This window comes from Meleagris gallopavo, chromosome 5, assembly GCF_000146605.3.
Source record: "Meleagris gallopavo isolate NT-WF06-2002-E0010 breed Aviagen turkey brand Nicholas breeding stock chromosome 5, Turkey_5.1, whole genome shotgun sequence".
In the NCBI taxonomy this organism is placed as follows: domain Eukaryota; kingdom Metazoa; phylum Chordata; class Aves; order Galliformes; family Phasianidae; genus Meleagris; species Meleagris gallopavo.
In genome coordinates, this window is record NC_015015.2 from 82,753 (window position 1) to 96,573 (window position 13,821).

The 13,821-nt window shown below is 39.5% G+C and overlaps 1 protein-coding gene across 1 annotated transcript in view; it reads right to left on the reverse strand.

The window, feature by feature from the left end:
- The window catches only part of SPON1 (spondin 1), a 195,920-nt gene that overhangs the window by 70,794 nt on the left and 111,305 nt on the right, over positions 1–13,821 (reverse strand). The gene's annotated exons all lie outside the window — the stretch shown is intronic.

Genomic DNA, 13,821 nt, shown 5'->3' on the forward strand with positions numbered 1-13,821 from the left:
AGTATGACTGTGTAACTTGACATGTATGCAGCAACGCACCCGGCATCCCATGGGTAGACCCGTGCGTGGCATTTTTCACTTCACTGCTCTTTTCTCAATGAAGGAAGTTTTCTCTCTGTGTCTCGCAGAGATATAACCTCTCAGAATCTGCAGTTTTTCAAGTTCTCACAAATATCACCACCGAGTGTCATTACAGGCTTTGTATTCTTTTCTTGGCTGGTTGTTACAGAAATTCTATGTACTGGATTTCAAGCTACCCTCGTAGCTTTTCTCATCAGAGTCGATTCTTTGCTGCAGTATTCTGCATCAGTACGTTGCAGACTATATACGAGGCTCCAGCAATGTTTATCATCTGCCCAGGGCTGCTGGGTCATTTCGGTAAATGGAGAATGGTAATCAGCTAAATCATATAGAAGAAAATAAATAGCTGCTTTTTTCAAACTCTGTCTGGTGTGGAACAAAGCAGACCCTCCCACATGCAGCACAGTAAATGAATAGCTCAATATCACCCATCAACTCTTCTCTTTTCATATGGATACACCATTTGGAGAACATTAAAGCAATTTTGATAAGAGGAAAATGGTTTATTTTTTTGGTCTAGATTTCAAAGAAATGTTCTTAAGAAGGAAGGTAGATCTAAAGAACACTGCCTTATCACAGCACTCGTATTAGCATATTTTTTTTTTTTCAAAGATGCCTTCTACTTGGTCCCAGCTACAAAGACCAAATCTGCATTTGAATACAGATATACAAAATGAAGTTGAAAATTGTCAGTCTTACGGAAAAGATGGATGTAAGCCAGAAAACTAAACTGTAGCAAAAGGAAGATAGAGAGCGTGTACAGAAAAGTAGCTCTCGTGTGCTAGATACACCACCAGAATAAGAAACAGCTGCCTACATTTCAGAAGCCTCATGCTCATCACAAAAACCAAACACAGATTTCAGCCATTTGACTTTTGGGACACCACTAATTACCACCAGCGTTAATGCCAAAATAGCCTCTTATTTCATAAAACTATCAAAACTTACAGTATCCTTAAGTAACTCTGCTGAGGACCTCTGAAACACAGGTTCTGATATATCCAGAGCTACCTGCTGAGATCCTGCTGCACTCCAAGATATAGAATGAACCCGGAAAGGGCAGTTATGCAGTCTCTCGTAGCCCATTCATCATAAATCCAGGCAATTCATATTTACATCTCAGTGTCACTATTTTATTGAATACAGTTCAGCTGCCACAAATCTCACTATAAAATAAATAATAATCAAAGCTCTTGAAACAATTGCTTGTAACAGGATTTAATTAAATGTCACGACAACGAATCCCATAGGCAAACTACATTGAATAAACATTAGTTCTTATCCACGTAATTTAGTCCATTATTCATATATACTGAGGAAAAAAGGTTAAGTAGGAACTCTTGGATAATATTTATATACAATTCCTTACTTTTCTGAACAGAAAGAACATTCAAGATGCAGTTAATGCTGCATCTTAACAGTACCCTAACAGTAGCTGAAGGATAAAAAAGACTATAATAAACTATAATTGCTGCCAAACAAACCATAAAAAAAGAAATAAAACGGGACATTCACCGCTCAATGCTACAGTTAAACTTATAGTGATGTTAAAAAAAAACAACAACATCAGTTTAGTTCCTTATATCCACCATCAAGGTGTAATACAATAAAGCTGATCACTTTTTTTTTTAACCTTATTCAGACCAAAGCACTACGCTTTACTTATTGTGTGTACATATATGAACTGAAAGCAAACTTACGCACGTGTAAAAAACTTGTATATTGCTAATTTCTTTTCCACGTCATGCAGACACATACTGTCCTGAGGCATTTTTTGAACAGATGCCTAAAGAAATGAGGGGTTCCAGAGAAACTGTGTTTTGGTTTACGTTACAGTCTGATATTGGCAAGATTACTGACCACACTGCAAAGCCCATACCCTAATGTCTTAGTCCTCTCTTTTGAAGAGGGAAACAATCCATAATTTCACAGAGCTGTATACAAATTTCCAATGAATCTGGATGCATAAAATGTGTATCAATAGTTCATATTTCTTCTCTTACTGTTAACTTTCAGATTTACGTAAGGTATAAACATTGGCCTCAACAAGAAGCCTAAGAACGTGGTCTGAGGTTTCTCTATCAGCCGTACCAAGGATGTTTTCGTATCTCAATCACCTGAGCTGGGTTTTCCATTACAAAAATGAAGTGTTGGTATAAGCTCCGTGACTTTTTCTTCACAGTAGTTAGAGGCTTTCTCAAATATTACTCATTAACAGCATAGCTAGTCAAATTAATAACAGTAATTGAAAAGTTCCATTATGTGAAAATGTGACCAATTCAGTGTTTCTCTTTCTACCTCAGGAAGGTAACTGATTTCAGTGACAGCCCATACTGTTTTGTTAGCACGCCCGTCATTTTATTTGTAACCTTCCTCAGAAATGACTGCATTCAGGCATGATGCCTTACTGTAATGTGGACAAATCAATTCGGTCTTATCTCTCCAGCACATTATACTTCATATAAGGTTTCTTTTAAAATACTTGCAAATAATACACGTCAGGTTGCTGTCTTTATCGTGCCTGTAGGGAAGATCAATGCAGAAATTTTTATCATTCACTGTTTGAACAGTCTACTTTTACCCGTCTCAGAGTTTTTTTGCAGAAAGAATCAACTTTTTTAAAGCAAACAAACAAACATTTATAAACCATAAATACTTCAGTTCCCTTCTTACTGTCCTTTGTTGTAAATTTTGTTTGCACCAGCTAATCTTTCATGGTTAGCCAATCTTTTTCTTTCTTTTAAACTATTTCATTTTGCTTCACACAAACTTCTCAAGAACTGGGTCCCAATTTTTAACCACACTCATCTTCCTGGCCTTTCCCTTCTTTTCTGCTAGGGGTGAACTGAGTTCTTGTTGAGACAAAGTGTTAGAGTTCAAACACAAGTTTTCAAAATTACTATGGAAGAAAACTTTTCAGATATAGTAGGAGAAAACTAGTTGTTACAGCCAAATTTTCATAATTGAATCTCTCTTAACATCAGCAAGAATTTAGTGGACAATTCTAGATAGTTTTAAATAAAATCTTATACAAAATTGAAGTATTGTTTATGCACAATCCTGAAAGCCTGAAAGAAGAACTGAGCACGTACTGCCTTCTAGGTCTGACTTAAGAACAGTGTCAGTCACTGCAGCATTTTTAGGTGCAGTTCTTTCAGCAAATATAGGGAAACTGTGCACATTTCTAACAGTCCACCAGCTATTAATCACTTAAGTAACCTCCCATAAAAAACACAATGTGTTCCCCAGGCTTTGTTGCCAAGTTAAGACTGAATGTCCTCCTAGCCAGAGACCGTGCTTTAGTCAAGCAGAAGCATGGGTGACTCATATCATGGAAAGATCTAAAGATCCCTCAGGGCCTTCAGCTCTGCCACAAATCTATTATGGAGCACAGATAAACGTTTTGTTTTTTCCACTGGTCAGTTCCTTACAGGTGAACCTATTCTCATGCTATGTTATTCACTCAAAACTGCCACATAATTGGATGCTTGCCCACAAAAGATTTGCACAATATCATCCTTGTTAGTACACAGCTGCTACAAAAGATATGTTTCCTGAATCTGTCAATACCTATCAAATCTTTAAAGATGCCTCCTGTGAAGTAACCCAAGAAGGAATAAGGCATACCTTACCAGATTTACTAGAAAAAGAAGTAAATACTTAACAGATGTCAGCTGCACACTATAAAAGTAGCTGGTTAGTTTCAAATTACAATGTGGATGGAAGATTTAGGCTGATGGATTTCTTATTTTTTTAGTTTTTAAAGGAGCAACCGAAACCAGGAACAAATGTTAGGAAACCCTCGTGGAGCAGCAGAGAGCAGAGAGTACATTTAAGCAAATCAGAGCATAGAAGGAAGCACACTGTTAAGCCTTGTTTATGCAGCTAAAGCAAACACTGCTTACATCCTGCATTCTGATTTCCTAACTGAAACGCTTATGCACACATTCACACATCATTACACACCATGGAAAGTTAACAACAAACAAACTCATTTCAATATAAAACTCAGCCCAAAATCCATATCAAATTTAAGCTTTCAACTACAGCAGCAAAATGCAAATGGGTTACATTTACTCTGAATAGCAAAACACTGTGCATCGGTTAGGAAAAACAAGAATACAAAACAAACCCAAACAAAAAAAGGATAAGTTGAAATAAATGTGGCAGGAGTTACCTTTGTTACATAACAGCAGCCTACATTTTCTTCTCTTCAACAAGTTGGGTTTGCTTGAGAAGATCCTAATTCAAAATCCACAACTCTGAAGTTGTTCAGGTGGGAAGGGGTTTCACAATAAATGATGTTAGATTAAGGGGGAAGGAACCCGGGAAATACAGTCCTAAAACAGGCCTGCTAACAGATACAATATTGTCACTAGTATTATTTCAGTTTTTGCATAGTGGGGTGTGGACTGGTGGTTGCAGCTCATTAACACAATCTTAATATCTGTATTTTTGCTGTTTCTGAGCTGCAGGAACCAACGGTGGAATCACACTAGCATATTATCCTCAACTGTAACTCGGCTCTCATTTATCCTTCCACGCTGAGAATTACAAACTCCATCAAACTTTGTGCAATGTCACCTCTAACATGGTTAGGGGAAAACAAGAATGAAGAAGAGAAGGAAAAGACAATTTACCTCGTGGCTTTTCCCTTTGCGGCTTAATATAATTGTTATCATGCTACCTTGTCAAGCTGGAGATGAATGGACTGGTTGGAACCTACAGGCCAAAACAGCTTCAAGCCTGACTGTACTCTCACTCTAAGAAATGGCTGGAAACAGCCACAGTTCGAGGAGAGAAATAAAACATATTCTCTAGTTATTCTCTATCTTCTTTCCTTTTGTTGTTGCTGCTGATGTTTGTGAAACATTAGCATCAGCTGCCACCCTTCCTGCTCCCCATATGCTAACGTTTCAGTAATTAACACAGGCCAGTCTGAGGACAAGGAGAAAAATAACACTGAGTTCAAAAAAGAGAAAGTTGTACGAAAGTTCATATGGGATTCAGTCTCCTGCACAGCTTTTAAGTCCACTGTGCAAGTAAGTGTCTACAGCTAAAAGGTAAAAAGGTAAAACAGTGAGACAAAGCAAGCACTAAAGTGCAAAGCCCACATTTTACCTTTGTTATTCGCACAAAGCAGAACCTAAAACAATGCCTTCAATATAAATTTTTTAAAAGTCACTTTCAAAATAAACATCAGAGAAAACTTGAGTATTATGTTAGGTAATATATTTTTAAGATGCCTTTTAGCACGTATTGCTTTTAATTTCCAATATGCTACAATACACAAACTAGAACTGATCATACTTAAGACTTATAAGAGAACAGCTCTTCAACACCACAGACGTCACCCAGCCCAAGGACTGAGCACTCTGCCTGTGCACTTCTGCAGCACATCAAAGAACCCTGCTCCACCACAGGCCAGAAACCTCTGCAGAGCAGTGCAGACGGGACTCCAGCCTGCTATGAAAGGGCTGGCCATGGGCAGAGACTTCAAAGGCTACATTCCTGATCAGGAACTGATGTAGGTTCCAATCTAGCAAGAGGATGGGTGCTCCAATTAAATGGAAAACAAAAAAAGAAAAGAAAAAGAAAAACAACACAATTTGCTATCTCAATTTCTCTCTAGATGTAAGCTGAATAATTCCAAAGCCAGAAAAAAAACAGACAAAACCAAACAGATTTTAAACTTGAAAAGACTAAAAGCACAATATTTGGGAAACAGGAGGCAGCATACATAGAAATGGCAGAAAATTATCTGATTTTTCACTGTCAACATTGCTGAACTGTTGTCATTACTCCACAAGTACTCTGAAGCACTCCCACTCAATTTCCCATGTCTATAATGTACTACATTTACAGATTTTTTAATAGTTTTTAATGATTTCCAAAAGGCCTAGGGCAGTACTTGTTAATGATGATCCAAAGCTTAAATTACAAACAGGTGTCAGAGGAAAACAACGAAGAGAACTTAATTTCTTACTGAGTGGAAATTAGCAGCTGATAAGTAACTTGGAGCTCACTTGAAAGATTAGGTTTTTGTTTTTTTTAAACGTTTGCAGAAAAGTAGCAGCCTCTAGATTGTGCTTTTATTTTCAGGCAGTAAAAGCCTTTACTGCTCCAAATTTGGCTACTGGAAATTGCAGAATGCACTATTAAGCAATAAAATGCATCCAGGCTGTACTAAATGTTCACGTAGGTCCACACACTGAGTGGCCGCACATCTTTACAATGCAGAAAAGTCAGAAGAGGTTATTAAGAGCTCTAACAAAGAAGATAACAGATACAACATGTTTCTTCTCATGTGACGCAATCCATCTTAAAAACCTGAAGCACTTTCCTCACAGAAAAGCCATAGCCTTATATATTTTCTGATCAGACCTTCTTACAAAGAAAGAATAAGATTCTAACCGAATGTTTCCTTAAACTGTCATTTTCCCTTTAAGACGTAAATTATTCCTGTTATTCAACACGTGAACTATTCCAGGATATGCCTGTTTTCTAATGCCGTTCTATTTGGCATCAGAAACATCTCTCCAGATGTAGGTGTCTTAGTGACATGGTTAAAATTAGGAATGAAGAATATGGACTCAATTGACCCAGATTCTGGGCTCGTGGCTCTGGAGGGAAAAGTTCATCAAAATACTCTACTGCACAAATCACTACCCCAGGGACAGACATGCTTACGTAGATACTTTTTCTCCAGCTTTGACCGTGATAAAGGAAAGCACATTTCCACAGAGAACTGTTAGGTCTCATCTGAACTCCTGAATTTTATCAGAATCTAAGTCAACTCATCGACACACTTGAAAATGAAAAGATCTTCTAAAGTTATTCTGACATAAGCACATGTAAGACCTGCTGCTTGCCTGCACGTGTAGAAGTTCAGAAGAGGGGAAGGCATGTAATACTACGTTCAATTATACATATAATGAGAGAAAAACCAAAGGAAAAAGAAAAATTGCTTTGAAGACTCCGTGAATGGCTGTCACCACTGGGTAGCAGCTCGGTTATGGAGAATTATTTTACTTGCCTTTATCTGATCCATGGCTTATCTCCTTGAACAGTTGCATGTGTTTTGAGCAAGGTTCCAGGGCCAGCACGCCGCTTTGCTTCTGGATGTGCACCCAACTCACAGCTCAGGAACGCAGGAATAGGGCATGCAGTTAGCACCAGGCACCTGGGCCAGAAGGCTTGCAACCTGGCAGGGCTGCCGGACACTAACTCGTTTGGACAAGCTCCTTAGTTCTGCAAAAGAGCAGCGATGTAGCCCTGCTTCGTTGGCACACACTGCAGGCGCTCACACATTTCACGCAATGCTGATTAAGAGCCTGCTCTCTCCGGTTATCCACTGTTTTATGTCTGTGCTGCTAAGCATCTCTACACGGAGAGTCTATTTCTCCGACTAATTTTAGGCATGCGGTAACTTTTCCTGTAATTAGGCAAGAGACATATGGCTGTTAGACTGTACCTGTCACAAGTTGCCAGGTTGATTTTGAAAAGATACAGGATGAATTCTGCAGGGAGCGTTCCCGGGATCTCCCGGAGCGCTGGTGTTTATCGTGCAATTGCTCCACGAGCGAGGACACGTGCGCGGCGTGTCAGCTCACATTAACAGCCCTCCGTCCGCCCGCCTCCCAGCAGTCCCGCACAGCTCCATCTGCCGAGAGCCACCCGCTGCTCCCTGCGTGCCTCCAGCTCTACCAGCTCACGCTGCCCAGGGCCCCTCCAACTGGCCCTCCAGCACCTATTCCCCATTTAAACCTAAAGCTTTTGCTCTTAACTTCAGCTACTTCCCACATTCGCCTGCCTTAACCTAATCTCACCCTGCTTCAGAGCAGGAAAGCTGAAACCGAATGCAGGGGTTTGAATTTCCAGCCTTTTCTCCTGCTCCCCTTTTTTCTTTTAATTCCCTGGCCCCAGGCCAGGAAGGATGGTAAGTTCATGAAAATGTACTTAGCCTCGACGCATCTAGGGGGATAATATGAACAGAGCTGTAGATAATCTCAGATAAATCATAATCACTGCTGCTTATCTGAGATTTGCTTGATAGACCTAATAGGATAATTTTTACTCTTAATGCGTATCTGTTTCTAGACAAGCAATGTGATTATCCATCATTGGATTTCCACTGTAAAATTAAACTTGCTTTCCCATATGGCAGCAATTGCAGTACAGGATCTCAGTAGGCGTACAAAACAGAGAGTACAAGGAAGATATGCTGCAGAAGCAAATTATGCCAATTCTGAAAACATTTTTATGCAAATTGCAAGCTCAGACCTGCATTTTTAACTAAATGGCTGATGTGTATTTTCAGGCCTCGAGATCAACAACGTTTTGAAAGCACTTACAAGATCTGCTATACTGAGATGTACACACACATTGGACATTCTGTAAAGTTGGCCAAAAGAAAAGATTTTATTTTGTAGGTGGAAAGAACACTGAAAGGAGTTATACAAGCAGGAGGAAAAAAAATAGGTTACTGCAATTGATTTCCCCCTTCTCACACCTGTATGTCAACAAACGAAAGAGTGGTACTTATTGAACCTAGAATGACCAAAAATCTAAGGTCTTACTAGGAAACAACGCGGTCTACAGGAGCTAACACAATGTTTTTCCATTTATGATCAGATTTAGTTTGTTTGTTTAAATACATATATATAGAGAAAACAGGTCCATTTTTCTATTCTGTTGGTTGTGTTCAGAGTGGCATTTGTGCAATAAACTATTTTTTATTGCTCCTTTGCAGTTAACACTGCAAAGCTACTTTGGAAAATGAGACAGATTTTACCTTGTCTCATATAGCAATACAATTGTTAGTGAAGTGCAATACTACTGCCATTTTGTGCGATGACACTAAGAGATGATGCTAACGATCCGAATAAGGTTCAGGTGAGTTTTAAAGCTTAGCACGCGTTTTCAGTTTGCATTTAGAAAGTTGTGTGTTTGTATGTTCGTATTCACTAACAAAAGGGCACTTGCTATACATCCTCCTCAGGTTTCCATCCAGTTTCATTACAGTATTTCTTGTTTCAGTAAACCTGGTCCACAGGAGGCTTCTAGCTTGCAATTCATAACATAATTTGTTTGTAAACATAGCATTACTTTCTTCTTCCCCTTAAAAATAGCTGGAACAGGGCTTTATCACATAAATAGCATTATCTAAGTTATTTTTTAAAAAAGCATTGTTTTGTAAGATCAAAACTTATTTTTCCCTGACCCTAAAATATACTTGTATGAAATGCATAATCTAATGGAGAATACTCGACCATTTAGAAAAATAAAAGATTATTACAATTTTTCAGAAAACTGATCCAATTTTCTTCTTACTTTGCAATAAATATAGAACATAATACCTACTTTCTCTTGTTTCAGTAGCTGCTGATTAAGTACATGAGACTGGAATGAACATGTACAGTTTTCTGAGTATCAGTTTTAAAAAGCAAGGCTTCAGTAACATGATTAAATTGTAGTACTTTAATGCACATTGCAAGTTTAAAAACTGAACAATATTATCAGTGAAGCACTATGCTCCTAATTCTTTGGAAAGAATAAACTAGGTCATTTACCTCCTCTTTGTTCAGTAACACTCTAGGATGAATTACTTAATGATGTTCCTCATTTGTTCCACTGAACTTGTTGCTAAGAGCTGGGAGTTCTCCTTCCAAACATTATCTAGGTCCAACTTGGTGCGCTCTGAAGTAAGGAAGTAATAAATCACAAAATCTTCACATCTGTAATAGGAAGCCATATATTCCAAACAAAGAGAGATTATTTGCATATCATGTATATAAATCTATATGTATGTGCACGTGTGTTCAAATAGACACAGACATGTTTCTAGTCTGCAGCACACTGAAAACTGCCTCTGCAGGGAAGCTGCGTTGGTCTGTTTGTTATAACAGATTGCTGTTTATTTAGGGACAACAGAAATTCTTCTCTGGCTTTGACAGTTACTGTCTGGATACAGTAAGCTCAGTATTTTATATTGGCATTCCTCAATTCATGCATTGAAATAGCTCCAGGCCCTACGTGCAGAAGAATCCCCACCACCTCTCCAAAAGACAAAAACAAAACTACAAGTGCACAGCAAGAATGAGATGTACTTGAAAATAATAGCTAGCTAGGCAAGCAGCTCTCTAAAACACTAGCAGATCAGCATGTGGCCCTGACAGGAGGAGATGTCTAAATTCTCTCCTCTTCCCTCCGCCATTTTTCATTGTTCTTTCAGAGGACTGAAGCAAACTGAGTCAATCACAGCATTTGCTTAGTGTTAGGAAAGGCTGTTGTTTATCATAGAGCTCGGGGAAGCCTCTGGCCCAGGGCAGACCTCATGCATGAATTTGGTGGCACACACGGAAAAACTGCATTTATCAGTCTGGCACCTTCTGGAGAAAATTTCCTGTTTTTTCAAAGCAATAAATTGTAAGCAACCTTGCAAAATGAACTCTGAAATCTACAAAAAACAAAAAAAAAGCCATTATGGCTTGATACATTCCTACAAAAATATGGCAATTCCGTCTTTCTAATATTTCTCTACAAGACCTTGGGCAATGCACTTACTATGCATAAATTGTTTACAGTGTTCTGCAAATTACTTAAGAAGTTATATATAGTAAAGGAGAAAGGAGTAATATATATCACATTAGCCTGTAAAAAGCAAAGCACAAACAGCAAAGAAGAAAAATAAACCTATTAGTACTGTACTCAGTATCCAGAAGTACTTTAATTAATGCCAGTCCTTAAATTCTTGTGGTTACTGAAACAAGAAAGAGATTACTAAGAGTTGCCAATGCTCAGTAAATCCTCACATGATAATTTATTATGCTTTAATTGTCCAAGAGGAAAATGCACTGCTTTTGATTTTACTGCACCAATGCACTGTTCATGCCTTTCCAAATATAATTTCAGCAGTAATACTGGTGATGGCACAGCCCTGAGGAGCACAGAACGCTCGGGGCTAGCACGGCCCATGTATCACACCTGAGTGCTGCACCAGCCACAGTGGGTATGGGTTAGCGACCATCAGACATGACACAGAGCCAGGCTGCACAAAGCATCCCAAATGCAACAGATCACACAGAAGAATTCTCCCAAGTTTCTTCCTTCCAAAATAGTACTTATATTCTCTGTGATTAACTAACAGTCCTTTCTATCTCTATGCAATTGCTACTCTGCATAGCAAACACCAAAAAGCATAAATTCTTCCAAATCTCTCCTGGCCCTATTTCCTAAACTCAGCCCAACAACCAAGTTAACAAGAAGCTTTCTCAGCAGGAAGTAGAAAAATCTATTTTGATATACTGAATGACTGTTATGTATCAGTTTGATTAACTTTTACACTGCATGAGCAAATAGTTATTTCCAACACATGCTCAGCATGCTACATCACACTCCCCCTGTAGTAAATTTTATGTAGATTCTTTGTGTTCACATCTTTCATAAGCTCTAGTACTAAGTAGCATTTTCACCAGAAAATACATAATTCAGCAGTTCCCCAAACTTCTTTGCTCACAGCCACGATACATATGTTTCTGCTTCAATTCAGCACAAGGATCTTTGATAGACAAGTGTGTTACTCCTGAACACTTAGACATACATCCAGATCATTCATACATTTTCAGCATTTGCTGTTCCTAGGGTGTAGCAATTTGGGGGTGGGAAGGGGATCTGTTCTTACCACCTGCAGTACTGAATTCCCAGCTACCCTCACACTGACACAATGTTGAAACAAACTGCTTCAAGCTGGGCTTTCCCACTGCTAGAAGATGTGTTATGCGAAAGGATGCTTGAACAACTCGATCCTCCTAAAAACACATCTGTGCATTCACTCGAATCCCTGTTGCTGGAGGAAAAGCCTGGTACTCATGGCCTTTTCCCAAGCTCCTGCCCTGCTCAGCCCCTCTCTTTTCACATCGCAGCCATCAGATCTCCCTAGGACATGCTGAAAGGCTGCCCTTCTCCACTCCAAGAGAAGGAACAGAGAAAAGAGGGCTTCTAAGCAGCAGCCCAGCCTACAGCAGGCAGCACATACACCTTGCTGCCTGCTCCAGAGGTTATGAGGTTGTAGTTATTAATAAGTACAAAGTTGGTGGGCAGAGTTAAAGAAACGCTGGATAATTCTTTTCCACTGAACATAGAAAATAGGAAAATGAGAACTCTTCTAAATTTCAGTGCCGACTGGGAAGGGGAGAGAAATCATCTTCATGTTTCCAGATATCCAGCTTATCGACATGTCAGAGGCAACGTGGTTATGAAACACTAATTCCTGAAACAAGACTAGAAACTGGAGTAAAAAAAAAAAGCTCTAAGAAATACGACCAGGGTTCTCAGGATTTCCTTTATATTTAATGGGGATGGTCATAACAACTCTTGAACATGGGGCATTTCTGCTTATAAATACTGAATTGAACAGCATGCAGGGCATCCAGTTCTGTCAAGTCATCCAGACAAAACTCAGACTGTTTCAATGGGATCAACAGGTCAAGTCTATAACATTTTTTCTTCTATTCTTTTCAGGAGACATAGATTATATAAAATCCATCTCTTCTGTTAGCACTGTCAGACCTCTGCAATACACAGGTGCTTGATGTATGGTATTAGTTTTCCAGGCGTTTTGATACCCTGTCATTCCAATAAGCTATTGAGATTGAAAAGTGAATTGAGAAGGGAGGAGGAAAACGTTTCAGCTCCTTTGACAGCCAAGAAGGATTTCACAGAGGCAATGCTCCCCCAAAGGTATTGCCAGATAAGCTCAAGCTCTCTCCCCAGTCTGCTGGCACTTACACTATGACACTGCTGGCTGTCATAGGAATGAAGATGTGCTACCTTCTTCAGACCAGCACGAGAAAATGCAACAAATCACAAAGGGACATCAGGAAAACTTGCATTAACCCCTGCAACTGTAAAACACCCTGCTTCTGCACCTGGAGGTAAAACCCACAAGACAGAGCAAAAAACTGGATTAGGACAGAACTACAGCATCAGGTGGGTGTTAGAGTATCACTTCTGAGCACTCACACTCAGTGAGTATAGCTAGTGGACTAGATGCCGTTGGAAAACTTCATTTCCTTGTGAAGCTGTGTTGTTTTCTTCAAACGTTTTATATCACCTGGTTTGCTCATATGAAGTCAAACAGCACTGTTCCATATCAGCTACACTATTTAAAGAGAATGAGTAAATAGATATTTTCAAAGCTCATTTGAAGATGGAAGCATCAATCCCTGACTACAAGCCTCCACACAAGAGTTTCAGGGGGGCCGGTCACATCCAAAACTCCACGCAGCGAAAAGCCCACAGGGCCTCTGAGGAGCAGCTTGCTGATGTCTCATCAGGGCCACCTTGTAAGCTGACACAGCTTATATTTAGTCCTGTTTCCTGAAACAAACAGCTCTCAAAGAACTTGTCACAAGGTATGTGGCTGGAATATGACTCACCTATGGCCAGAATGAGGCCTGCAAATGGCTTGCCCATGGCCAGAACAAGACTCACGTGTCTCACCAGTGAGCCTTTTGGTCCCATTTATCCTCTTGCTTTATGCTGCATCCAAGGTAATGGTCATTAGGTAGGCACGCTGCATTTGCTTCTCTCCAAAGGTTCAGAACAGCGCATAAGCAATCTCCTCACTGAGCTGCTAGAGAAACAGAGGTGGTGTGCTGGGGAGTAGATAGAAGGATTACCAGGAAAGAAAATTAACTGCAAAGATTTTAGGGTGCAGGATTGACTGAGATGTGCATG